Source organism: Lemur catta, chromosome 13, assembly GCF_020740605.2.
Source record: "Lemur catta isolate mLemCat1 chromosome 13, mLemCat1.pri, whole genome shotgun sequence".
Classification (NCBI taxonomy): domain Eukaryota; kingdom Metazoa; phylum Chordata; class Mammalia; order Primates; family Lemuridae; genus Lemur; species Lemur catta.
In genome coordinates this window covers 28532826-28547155 of record NC_059140.1, presented here as the reverse complement: position 1 = coordinate 28547155, position 14330 = coordinate 28532826, and the positions used below count along the sequence as shown (strand labels likewise).

Here is a 14330-nt window from a genome sequence, read left to right as displayed (position 1 = left end):
CTGGGACTACAGGCACACACCACCATGCCTGGATAATTTTTTATTTTTAATTTTCTGTGGAGACAGCGTCTTGCTATTGTCCATGCTGTTTTTGAACTCCTGGCCTCAAGTGATCCTCCTGCATCAGCCTCTCTAAGTGCTAAGATTACAGGGGTGAGACACTGCCCAGCCAAAAAATCGTTTTGCTAAAATGTACCCAAAAATGTGCCCACAGACATCTGGAGTTGGGTAGCTTTGAGATCATCTTGTAGTTATGGGGAATAGTGGGTGTGCTAGAATAATGTAAGTCTGGAGAAAGAAAAGAATCATAGAGACCATGGAGAAAAAAATATTGTGGATAATATTTATAATTTGGATACTTTCCCTTTTTAATTTAATTTCTTACTTTTATTTTCCTATTACTTTCCCAAAACCTTTGCAATGATTCTCCTTCCATCCCCACCAATTACCTAAGAGAGCTAGACAAATATATTTTCAGTATGGATAGTTGTGTATGACAGTGATGGTCATATATTATTTGTATAAGTATAGCTCTTGGTATACAAGAAAAAATAATTTCTATTAATATAACTGAATCAAATTTCCATCTAATTCTGATTAGGGCAGAATATTAAGCTCAGTTTTTTTCCTTTATTTTTGGTGAGTCTCAATTTCACCTCTCCTCTTTCTCACTGGGCCCTGTGAGTTCCAGATGCCTGTAATGGGCCACCCATAAGTATAATGTGGGCTGGAACTCCGAACAGGACATCTTTGGACTCTTCTCCATTTCATCCTCTGGAAATCTGTCCATATTTCTAGGTGATTTAAATTATGAAATTCAGCCTTATTTTGTCTATATTCTTTTCTTTCCAGCCCCATATATTTTTTTTTTTTCAGGGCTTCCTGTACATTTTGACTCCTTTCTGAACCATTGCTGGGCAAAGGAAAAATTCTGGATCTCTTTAAATCATACTGGGATAGCAAAACATGTGTATAAATTTCTCTTTGTCCCCTGTGCCTAAACACACCAAGAACTCATGGCTGTTCCGTTTGGTCCAACATGTCTTCACAAACATTTTTGTTCTATTTGGTCCCAGCTGTCTTAGCCTGTTTGGGATGCTATAACAAAAATACCACAAACTGGGTAAGTTACAAATAACAAAAATTTCACACAGTTCCGAAGGTTGGAAAGTCCAAGATCCAGGAGCCAGAAGATTTGGTGTCTGGTGAAGTCACACTTAGGTGGTTCTTCTAGCTGAGTTTTCACATGGTAGAAGAGAAAAGACAGCTCTCTGGGATCTCTTTTATAAAGGCACTAATCTTATTCATGAGGGCTCCACTCTCATGACCTAATTACCTCCCAGAAGCCCTATCTCTAATACCATATTTATGATTAGGTCTCAACATAGTAATTTTGGGGGGTGGCACAAACATTCAAACCACAGCACTAAGGTCTACGCAGGAAATAAGGAACACATTCCTTTGTAAACTCTCAAGCTTATCTGAAAGTGCTTTTTCCCCCCACACTCAGAATGTAGACTGAAGTGGTTGCAAGGCCAGAAACCTTTCTCTGGGACTCAACAGCTAACCTCTTTACTTTTTATTTCGTGATAGAGCAACCAAAGTAGAGATTGTTCTTTACTCATCAGGTATGAGTCAATCCATATTTTATGGTATAAACTTTATTCATGGAGTATTTCAGGGCTATAGCTGAGTTTATGGATATAACATTTTTCTTTTAAACTTTTGTGACAGCTATTAGTTTCAAAGAGTTATTCTGAGGTTCAAAATCTATGAAGTGATTTCTTTGTTCACTTTCTCTTATTTTACCATTCTTCTTTATCTTGAGGTAATAAATGCCACTGATAATGTAAAAACCAAAAGGAAACAGAAGTTATCAGAAACAAAAATCGTATCTGTTAAGTTAGGAAACATTATTAATGAATAATAGTGTTAGTAAATAAAGTTTTGTATGTTTAATTCACCCAGAATGATGTCTCAAGGGGATATTCACTATCCTTGGGCGCCTGAGCCATGCCCAGGTGGCAGACTAATTTCTCCTTGGGCAAGAAGCACTGTACACTGATTTATATTGTCTGTTATTACAGGGGCTATTTACAACTTGATGGTTAAAACAAATAGTGGCAATTCTATTCAAAATGAAGTCAGAAGACAACCAAAATAATATGTCCCAAATTCTGACAATAAGTTGTTTGTAACAACTGGATAGCTTCATCTGATATGATGGATGGTTACATTTGGGACCACCTCCAAAGGACTCTACTTTCTCAGATTCCTTATCTAGAGTCCACTTTAAAGTATCTGTGAAGTTGTCTCTTATCTAGATTGCATAGAAGACATCACAGAGAAAGGGTTAAAAGAACATAAAGGAGATATATCAAGTCATTTCATAGCTGTACTAATCTTACTCTAATGCATTATATTAAGTTTTATAATCTCAAAATTCTTGAATTTCTGAAACTGTAAATAAGGAGTCAAAATGTAACTAGGTAAATAGATACTAGACATATTAATAGAAGACAATATCTCTTTATTCTGACCATAAAACAATTTTCCGTGCATTTATTTTTATCTGCATAATGAAAATCTTTAAAAATATTTATGATGAATTTAGAGACATTAAAAAGAGGAAAATCATCTTGCTATTGTGCCATATTGAAAAGATAATTTTGGCAGATAAACTCAGCCTTATACTTGCCTATATTTGATTGTTTTAAACTAAATAAAGAATATCGAAAGAATTGTACCTAAGGGAAAACATGATCGCCTGTTCCTCTTCATAGCATGTTCTTCAAAAGTGGTGCCTTTTGAACCATCTAAAGGAAATATGTTGACATGACAGGATTTCATGTTAATGGAATACATTAAAGAAAGCAGTGTGGAAACAAGTTTATGATATGCATAGAGAGGATAGCCATTAGGGAGTGATAGTTCTTATGCTCTTTTCCACACAGAACTAAGAGCACAGACTTCAAACTGTACTCAGTTATGTTGCACACGTTGATGTTAAAAACTGTGGCTTCCCATGGCATAAATTAATCCATATCAAAACCACAAAGCTGCATTAAAGCTATATGTTTGTTAAATATATAAATGTGTTCAGGAAGTTTGACTTCTTGATCAATAATTTCAAGATTGTTTAATAGAATTACAAAAAGGATGGTGCCCACAACTTTGCTCAGAGGGAAGTTTGGTTCTGTTTGGTGAATTACACAAAGTCACTAAACTTTCTAAGAACCATACCATCTATGACACGCCTATTATAAAACCATATTTGACTTTCTGAGTCTGTATAACAAGTGAAAAGTAATGAGAGCCCTACAGTGAAGTAAAGATGATTTATTAGGACTTAAGCCAGGTCTTTCATGAGTTTCTCCTTACTTGTATCAATAGCTGCCTTATTAAGTGGGAATCCTGGTTATGCAGTTGATCACAGCTCTTCCATGGGGATACACTAGCTTCATAGACCCTAACTCCATTTATATTTTCACATGTGTGGCAGCTCATTGCTTTCTTTCTTTAGCAAAATGATGAGAGGTTAATGCCATGTATACTGTTGCTGACATTGCTATGAGACCAAAAGGAAAAGGGAGAAATTACCATAATTATGAAACTGGAACATAACACGGTAAATACTGTTTCTGGGGCCACAGTAAGTAGCCTAACTAAATGATAAGGTCTCTGACTCCTGGCATATCAATAACTGAAATATCATGTCAAACATTAAAATGAGAATAATCGATACCAATCCCAAAATGATCTAAATTCCAAAACATATAAAAGTTGATTTATAACTTATTCTCTCTCTTTCTCCAAATATATAAAAAATAATTCTCCAAAAATTAATCAAACCTAAATATTAGCTAAGTGGATGCCGTAACTAGTCCCAATATCCCACAGGATAGTGCAGGCATAGCAATAGATTCATTAGTATAATAGGATAGAAAAAGGATGCTTCTCAAAAATGGGTTTTTGTCATTCATGTGATTCTGATAAACTACAATGGATTACTCAAAGTGTGCAATTTCGAGCTGATCAAGATGATCTTCACACTGAAGTACACATCTGTGCCTAGGATATCCCAGGATGTAGAATAACCAGTTCCTTCTATTTCATGAGTGTAATATTCCGTCAAACTGTAGTGTGCCTTATTTCAAAAGAGTTGCCTTTTTAACATCCTCCACTTGGGGTGTGATCTATTAAATTTTTAGTGACATGGTGTTACTTCCTCTATTATATAAAATTAAGTCATTAATTTAGAGCCACATCACTCCAACGCTGAATGAAATGGGCACTCACTATACTTTTTACTCTCTAAGGTTATGGGAATGGTAAAACAATAGAATGGCTTACTTAAAAACTGACTCTCCTTTCTGAATGAAAATTTTAGAGGTTCTAGTGGAAGTTCTTTATTACATAACACCATTTTTTTAAACAGAACACTGTGTGAGTCTGTTTCATTTATTACATTACTTTATGAAGAAAAAAAGAGAAGGATTATACAGGCCCTCTAATCTCTTAGTTCGGATTATACCTCTGTGAAAACCTGTCTCTGCCTCCCAAAGTGGAAAAGCCTTCAAGGCTATGTCATTCCAAGGGATAAAACACAGGAGGTTTAGACTGGATAAAATTATATAAGACAATAAAGGGAATAAAATAATGGAGAAAGTTTGAGGGAAATAGAAGTGACAGCTTTGCATTAGCAAGGATATCTTTGTGTGTAATGGTGTCCCTGGGCCTCCATTGGGAGTCAACATACTTCTGGCTTCCTGACTTTCAGTCTATTCAGGCACTATAATAAAATCAATTAGTTATCCTCAAATGCATTGGTAGAAGAAAAAGAATGGATCAATTGCATGAGAGCCAAAACAAACTTGGAAAATTGTGGAAAAGATTCAGGAAACACTAAATTTATAATATAAATATGAAGGTAGGTAGCAGAGTTTGAGCTCTTGAAACCATTTAAAACCAAAAGTCTAGTAATTATCTACAAAAATCACACACAAGAAAGTCACTTTCTCCTTCCTGAAAACTAGAGATGGGGTTGAGTCCTGGCCAGAATGCTTCCTGATATTATTGCCAGTAGCATGACCCTAATGAAGTTCAAAACATTTTCCATACACTGATATGAAATAGAGACAATTCAATGCAGGATTAGCCATCAGATACATACTCATACTTGAACTGGTCAAAAATTGGTCTAATATAACAGAAATTAAATGAGACATGGAATGTCTTGGGACTTCAATCTATTGTTCACTCTCCCTAGACCAAAGTCATGTAAGCATTATAACCTAAATTAAATGGGCTTATAAAATGAGATATTTTATTGAAAGTTAGTTATTATGTACAGTAGAGGAGAAATTTGAAATTTCACTGGAAATATTATTGGATAATTAACAGCCAAACACTAGCCTTATGAAAAAAGTTCATCTTGTGGGTCTATTAAACTGAAAAACCACCATGCAAGCTGTCTTACTGGAGCCAGATAGGAGTTCATTCCTACATGGGGAAGCTCATCTTTCACAACCTGATTCACACATTCACTTTGATACCATCTGGCTCCCTTACTTTTCTTGAATAACAAAGGCCACTAGGAAAAAAAAAAAATAAGGCCTATTTCTCACCTCAGGGAAGAGGAAGGGAAAAACACCACACCTGATGGAAGCAGATGCAATGTGAATCTTCATGGGTGAAAACAATTTTCTCTAAATTATCTTTTAAAACTGGTATATTAATAGCCTCTAACCAAATGCTGCAGTTACGCTGAGCTCTCATTCCTGGAAGAAAAATAACTAGCTAGAAAACACAAAAAATATGCAAAAGAGAAACATAAGATCTGAATATCATGTTAGAAGAAATAGGTAGCTGGTACCCCAGTGCCTAAAAATACCAACAGGAAGAAACCTGCCCTCGGAGATATGTCATGGTAGGCTTCAAATATTAGTATCTGTACAGAAACTAAATGCTAAAAATTTAAAGTACTTTGCTAGTGCTTACAAAACAGATAGCCAGAAATATGCTGCTTTTTTCTAATTATGTAGTAATAAATACCAGTTATTATAGAGGAAAGATTTAATGCAGAGCTGAACTTACAGAAACTAAGGTAAATCCACAGGTGAGGAATAAAATGTCATAAACATACACACTAATGCTGGAACAGCACTGGAAGTACAATCATTAGATCTGGTAATCGTGAGGGCCTTGGGTATTTATGATTATGAGGAGATCAGAGAAATAAGGCCTTGGGAATATGAGAATTGAAGTTGGAACTTATATTTTCTTTAAGGAATATAAACAGGAGAAATAAATAATTTCTGGCTACTAGCATAGCAAGATGAAAAGAAAGCTTATTTTTGTTTGTACTTTGGGGAAAGAATAAATATATCCCCTGAGATACCATAATCTTGAGTCTGTGTTTTGCATTTATTTATAGTTTGAAATTGCATATGCTGCAGGATGTATAACTTAAGAAATTAACATAAAAACACTGAGATGTCTGGAAGAAGAAAATACAAAATGCTATTGAGAGACAATCTCACAACCCCGGTATCATGGCAGAATGTAAACTGGAGAAACAGCCCCACTCAAGATGAGCTCAGGATAAAAAACTTAAAATTCATGAAGAAATAACTAAGCATGAATGGAGTCAGCAATAATTAATTATGAATGAGAGTCAATTGAACAAGATGAATCACACTTTACTTGGCATAATAGAAACGTTTATTTGAAATAAGTAAAATAAATAATACTATAATAATAAAATACAGAAATACAAATAAAACCAAAGGGAACTATCAAGGTTATTATATTAAAGAAATAATTGTCAAATCTGAAAATAATAAACAAATAGAACATCTAGATATATATTTATAAAATTGAAAATTTAATGGGCTGAGAAAATAAGCTAAATAAAGAATTCATAATCTGAAAGATAATATAAAGAAATGTCAAAATGTACAGCTGAGAAAAATGCAGAGTTGAAAAATATGAATGCAAGATTAAGACATTTTCAAAATAGATCTAAAATAATTTCAAAAGTAATGAAGAAAAGAAGTCAGTATTCAAAATTATGACTGAGAAATATAAAAAATAATGGTTCAAGAAACCCAATATGACACCAACATGTGATAAATGAAAAGAAATCCAAGTTCAGTTATATCAAAGAGATATAGCACCCTCCCCCCCAAGAAAAATGATACCAGTGAAAAATCTTAAAATTAATAAAAAAAAAAGATGCAAAATGGTATCTCCCCATCTGGGGGATGGACATGCTTGAAGCTCTGACTCAGGTAGGGTAAAAGAAATATATGTAACCTAAACATTCATACCCCATAATATGCTGAAATAAAAAACAATAAAAATTAAAAACGAGATGCATAATGTACAAAAATACAATGCTTTTTCTCAAAGGCAACAATAAAGGCCAGAACGGTTGACTTCCAAGTGCAGTCTGAAAAATAATAAACCTAGATAATTATCAATTCAAAACCAAGGAATAAGTAAAGAAAGTTTTGATGCAAAAACATTGAGGTGGTTTACATTTGTAGAGTTGTCATGAAACTAATAAATTATATATTTCATGAAGAAAGTAAATTGATGAGGAGAGGTTGGTGAATGAGTACAAACTTAATGTTAGGAGAATAAATTCTGTTGTTCGATAGAAACAAGGTGAGTATAGTTGGTAACAATATATTGTATATTTCTGAGTAGCCAGAAGGGAAGATTAGAAATGTTACCAACACATAGAAATGATAAATACTCTAGGTGATGGATACCCCAAATACCATGACTTAATCATTACACATTTTATCATGTAAAAATACTCACCTGTACCCCATAAATATGTAAAATATTATGCATCAACTAAAAAATAAAAAGAAAAATATAAAAATTTTTGAAAATGTTGTTGATTCTTCTTTTATAGAGGTATAATGGACACACATTTAATAAAATACACACATTTAAATTATACGATTTTGTTGTTGACATATGTGTCAACATATATACCCAAGATACCATAAAACCAGTCAATATAAATAAAGAGCATGAATCTCCTTACAGCCTCCCATACGTCTTTCTCTGTATTCTCACTTACTTATTATAGCATCTTTTGTAGATTTTGTAAGATTGTCTACATTTTTGCTTTTTTTTATTCTTCCTACTTCTTTTTTGCTGCTTAATTACACTGACTAGAACATGCAGTACAAGGTTGAGTTGAAATAATAGATAGGACGTTCTTGAATTGTTCCCAGTCCTAGGAAGAAGACATTTATTCTTCAACATTAAGAATATTTTCTCCTAGTTTCTGGGATCTATTTTCACTATCTTAATCTTATCTTTTTCAATATTTCTTCTTGAGTGAGCTTTGGCTATTTTTGTCTTTCAAGTAATGAGTTGTCGAACTGTTAGAAATAGTGTTGTTCATAATGATTCCTTATTATCTTTGTACTATCTGTACAATTGCTAGGAATGTATCCTCTACCACTTCTGATAATAGTAAATTGTGTATTCCCTCTTTTTGTTTCTTGCAATCAGTTTATCAATTTTATTGGTCTCCTTAAAGATCCAAGTTCTGGATTTATTCATTTTCTTTATATTTTTCTAATTCATTGATTGTTCTCATGCATTTATTATTTCATTTTTTCCTGATTTCTACATATTTTGCTTTACTCTGGCTAGTTTCTTAGATTCTAAGCTGATATCATTGATTTGAAATTTTTTTATAATTTTTTTATATATAGGCAATTAGAGCACTAGGTTTCCAACTACATAATATGTTAACAATAGCTCGCACATTCTGATATGTTGTTTTCAATTTCATTTAGTTCAAAATATTTTATAATTTTGATTTATTTTAGAGATGGATTATTTAGAAGTAGGCTATCTGGCTTCCACGTATTTGGGGATTTTTCAGTAGTTTTTATTTTGTTGGTTTCTAATTTAATTTTTGTGGTTAGAGAATATAATTTATCTGACTTGAATTCTTTTCAACTTACTGAGAGTTGACTTATGATCTAGAATTTGTTCTATATGCATAAATATTCCACAAGTGCTTGAAAATGGTGTGTGTTTTGCTGGTGATGGGAGAGGTGTTACATAAATATTATTTTGATGATTAAGCATGTTCAATCTATTACATCTTTACTTATTTTCTATTTGTTGCATTAATTATTGAGAGAAGAGTCTTGAAATATCTAATACAACTTTGACTGATTCTTGAAATTCTATCAGCTTTCTCATGCATATTAAAACTCTCTCATTAGGTCCATATTGTTTGGGATTATTATGTGTTCTCTTTATTATTAAGATATGGTTATTTTTATACCTGGCCATAATTTTTGCTCTTGACATTATTTTGCTTGACATTCAGCTATATTTTGACTGGTTTTGACATGGAGTATCTGTTAAGTTTATCTTATTTTTAATTGATAAATAATTAATTGTGTATATTTATGGAGTATAATGTGATATTTTAATACATGTATACATTATAGAATGATCACAGCAGCATAATTAGCAAATCTATCATCTCAAATATTTATCATTTCTTTGTAGTGAGAAGGCTAAATAGTATTTTATTGTGCATAGATACCACATTTTTTAATCCATTCGTCTACTAATAGACATTTAAGTTATTTCCATATGTGGGATATTGTGAATAATCCTGTAGTGGACATGGAAGTGCAAATATCTCTTAGTTATACTAATTTCAATTCCTTTGGGTGTATATCCAGAAGTAGGATTACTGAATCATATGGTATTTCTATATTTAGGTTTTTTTCTTTGTTTTGTTTTGTTTTGAGACAGAGTCTCACTCTGTTGCCTGGGCTAGAGTGCCGTGGCATCAGCCTAGCTCACAGCAACCACAAACTCCTGGGCTCAAGCAATCCTGTCTCAGCCTCCTGAGTAGCTGGGACTACAGGCATGCACAACCATGCCTGGCTAATTTTTTCTATATAATTTTAGTTGTCCAGCTAATTTCTTTCTATTTTTAGTAGAGATGGATTCATTTTTATTCTATCACCTTAATTTTTTTTTTAATTTTATGATTCTCTCCTTTCTTTTGTTGACTCACTATTATAACTTTTTGTTTTGTTAGTGCATGCTTTAAGGTTTATTGTGTATATATTTAACTTATTATAACCTATTTTTAAGTGATATTGTACTACTTCAGGTATAGTGAACTTATACTTCGGGTGTAGCATACTTCCATTTCTTCCCCCCCAGACTTTAAGCTATTGGCATATACTTCATTTATACATAAATTACAAACCTCATGCACTGTTACTATTTTTTAAACAATTATCTTTTATAGATATTAAAATAATAACTAACAATCATATATTTACCATGTAGTTTCAAAACCGGGTGCTATTCATTTGTGTGTTAATATGTGGCGGCGGAGAGGGGGGAATGTGTGTGTGTAGTTTTAGATTTCCACCTGAGTTCCTATCCTTCCCGTCATTTTTGTTGCTTGCCTGACACCCAAAATCTTTTTAAAAATTTCATTTGTTTTGTCCATGTTTTTATTTGATTCAGGTGGGAGACTAAAGATCATCTCTATTTCTAAATCTTAGCCAGAAACCGAAGTATTTTAATAATGATCAAATACTTACATCAATCCCTACAAGTCGGATGCTATTATAAACCTCATTTTTTATTGCTAAATCAATATGGAGTAATAATTTTGCAAGAAGGATGTATTGCTTTTAAAGTTTGAAAAAATTTTTATACACATACTTGACTAATATATAAAACTTGGAGGAAATTTAGCTCTTAATTTATACTATTTTAACTTTAAACAAGGTTGGTTAATTTGAATCAATAGTGACAAATCAGCCTCAAATAAAATCAAATAATTGTCAACAGCCTCCATATTTGTCAACAGAAGGAGAGAATGAGGTTGAAAGTAAAGTAAGATTGCCATTCTTATCCTTAGATCTTCTCTTCTTTCCTGACAGGTAATTAGGACCATTCACAGTTTTTTGTTTTATTTTGTTTTGTTTCCCTTCACTGAGAAAAGGAGACTATTAAGTGCTTCGCTTGATAAAGCAGGCAAACCAGACTTAAAATAATATTATTTCTGTGAGTTCTTGCATTTAACTGTTTAAACTAATTTTTTAATGGCCTGCCTAAAATTTTAACACCTGTTTATTTTTTGTTTATGCTACTGCCTACCGTACCCTGTGTGCTGTATGGTTAAAGATGTATTTATTACATGCAAATTTGGTTTATGTAATGTATTAAATGAATTACATCATATTTTTGAATTTGCCCTATGTTTTAGAAGAATGAATCTGTCATTGTCCAGCATTGCAACCGGTGCTTATTGTTTTTCCTTCAGTTTTGATGAATGAGATCCTTTGTCACTGCAATCCCTTCTGCCAATGACCCTTAAAACATTTTTTCCATTATTTTCTGGAATCTTGTTCTATTTGTTATCTGATGTACTTTTCTACATCTTTCTGACCCTTACTTTCTTATGCCCCTTTGTTGTTTTTATTCTCTGTGATTTTTTAAACATTTAATTGGATTTAATTTATTTATTATTGTTATTAATATTATGGAAACCACTCAGACTGTGTCCTCTCCCTCTTACTCTCTCAGAAGAAAATAATCATCATCAGTGGCAAATGGCAGTGGCAGGGAGGCAACACCAAGAGCTGGCTGGGAAAGAATGCTGTGCCTGTGCCTCCTCTGTGTTTCTAGTGCTCCACACGTTCCGAGAAACTTCTCTAGTAATGAACTATAGAAATGACCCCTGAAAGTATAGTCTTTTTTTGTGATTCTTTAGTCTCATTTAAATAACCAGCTCAAATTTCTCTTATTCTGTAAAAACCCGACATGAGTATTTATTTTCCTCTGCCACAATATTTTTACACTTTTTAAAAATCATGGATTCATGAACTCGGTTCCTTCTGATGCCATTATTTACTAACTTCCAATTAACTCCTTGGCTGTGTGTAATTTAAATTCTATCTTCTTTATTCCTACAAAACTTCCTAGTAAAAGAAAGCTATCACCTTTCCTGCTGCAAAATTCAATAAACATATTTAATCATTTTCTTCTTATACATTTCTGCTCCATTGAGCATATTTTGTGTTCAGTGCTGTATGTTCAGTTGTTCACGTTCTATGCCAAACTGAAACACTGGCCCAGTGTTTCCAAAGATGTTAATATGCAAATTGTCAACCAAATATCATGTTAAAATAAATTGGAGACAAACTGTTAAGTAAACTTAGGTAACTTAAGGATTTTTAAATACCAATACAGACAAAGATATACCATGCAAAGACTCAAACACATAGTTACAAAATAATTTTTGAAATATATATGATAGTATCATTTTGATCACAACTTGAGTCGTGCTGCCTTACTCCCTTGACTTTCATGGAACTAATTTTTCTTTATTTTTTAAAAAAGTATTATTTAAATACCTGCATGAATCTATTCTCCACTGACAGCTCTTGCACATTTGTTCTGCTTATCACTCGCTCTCCTATAGAGATAGCACACATTCACATCATTTCAAAACGCTCATATCTCTAGCCTTGATGTTCAGTCTTGATATAAATTTACCTGTTAGATACATTTATTTGCATGCTTGCAGCTACATCAAACTTAATAATTTTAAAACCAAAAATTATTAAAGGTTTCCCCAAATTTGAGTTGGTTTCTTCATTTCCCATTTTTAATAATGACACCAAAAGTGATACAGTGACCCAAATTGCAAACCTGGATATCATCTCTGACATTCTAGATTCCTGTAAGTCCCATACATCCTGCAAGTAATTATTCACAGTATGCAGCCAATTTTAGTTTTCTTAAATTGTTCTTGAGAGAGAGTTGTCTAGCAAGAAGGGAGTAAATCTTTCATCATCTAATCATGAAGGTAATATTCCCTCAATATTGCCATATTCTTTCTATTGGTTAGAGGCAAATTACAGGAGGGGAGAAGATTGTACAAGAAATCATTTTAGGGGGCATCTTATAGGCAGCCATACTCCATATAACTTGAGTGTTTCAAGGCATATATTGTCTTAAAACATTAATGTTATCACTGCTAAGGCTGGTTTGGGAAGTGTACTTTGGACTCAGGGCCAAGTTGGCCTTCTTTGTCTACACCCAGTGAAATGAACCTATCCACTCATTCACAGCCTACCTGCTACACCTTACCTCTACCTCTCATTACTTTTAGATATTTATTCTTTAATTTAAATGCTTTTATTTTGTTAAGTTAAAAAGTACATTGTGGTGAATCTACTTTTATTGCATATTTTCCAGTACAGAGTTTAAATTTCAATTTTAAAATGAGTATGTTTAGAAAACTATGTGCCAGATACACGGTCTGAGTCCAGATGGCTCTAGCAAACTCAATAGCATGTTATAAAAAATTCTTTAAAAGTCAGATTGTTCTGTGAATCCCACATTTAAAATATGTTGCTTAATTTTGTGGTCTGAGACAGTAGTCCCCCAATTTTTTGGCACCAGGGACAATTTCACAGAAGATAGTTTTTCAACTAACGAGGAGCAGGGGATAGTTTTGAGATGATTCAAGTGCATTACATTTATTGTTCAAACCTCTCTGCTAATGATAATCTATTCGCAGCCACTCCCCAATACTAGCATCATCACCTCAGCTCCACCTCAGGTCATTAGGCATTAGATTCTAGTAAGGAGTGCACAATCTAGATCCTTTGGATATACAATTTACAGTAGGGTTCACGCTCCTATGAGAATCTAATGCCACCATGATATGACGAGAGGCGGAGCTTGTGCAGTGATGTGAAAGATGGGAGCACCACTGTAAATACAGATGAAGCTTCCCTTGCTCACCTGCCTCTCACCTCCTGCTGTGTGGCCCAGTTCCTAACAAGCCACAGACCAGTCAGTACCAGTCCATGGCCCGAAGGGTTGGGGACCCGAGGTCTAAGATATCAAACATCACAAAAGTCTACTAGTTAACAACTTATTTTATGTGTGCATGATTATAAACAAGATTATAAGAATATTTTAAGAAATACATGCTCTTAATTTTATCTTTAACTAATTTAAGTGTTACTTATTCAAGTCAAATATAATCCTAAACAGATTATTCAGAAGCAAGTTTTAGAGAGACAGAATGTGTGTGTGTGTGTGTGTGTTATTTCTACACAGGTTGAAATAGATGTTGCATCCATTTTTAAGTAATATGTTTCTGAGAATCAAAGATCAAAACTACTAGAAGAGATCCAGCCAAATTTCTGTTCAATTAATCTAATGCTAAACATTTTTAGCGGCACAAATGCCTAAATTTTTATTTTCAAGTGCTGTTCTAAGCACTAAGA

The 14330-nt window shown here is 33.2% G+C and overlaps 1 non-coding gene across 1 annotated transcript; it reads right to left on the bottom strand.

Moving 5' to 3' along the window:
• Window positions 1-11572: 11572 nt before the first annotated feature.
• On the bottom strand, window positions 11573-11780 carry LOC123649523. The gene has a single exon (XR_006739031.1). It is a non-coding gene; the product is annotated as a small nucleolar RNA U3 (small nucleolar RNA).
• Between the last annotated feature and the right edge of the window lie 2550 nt (window positions 11781-14330).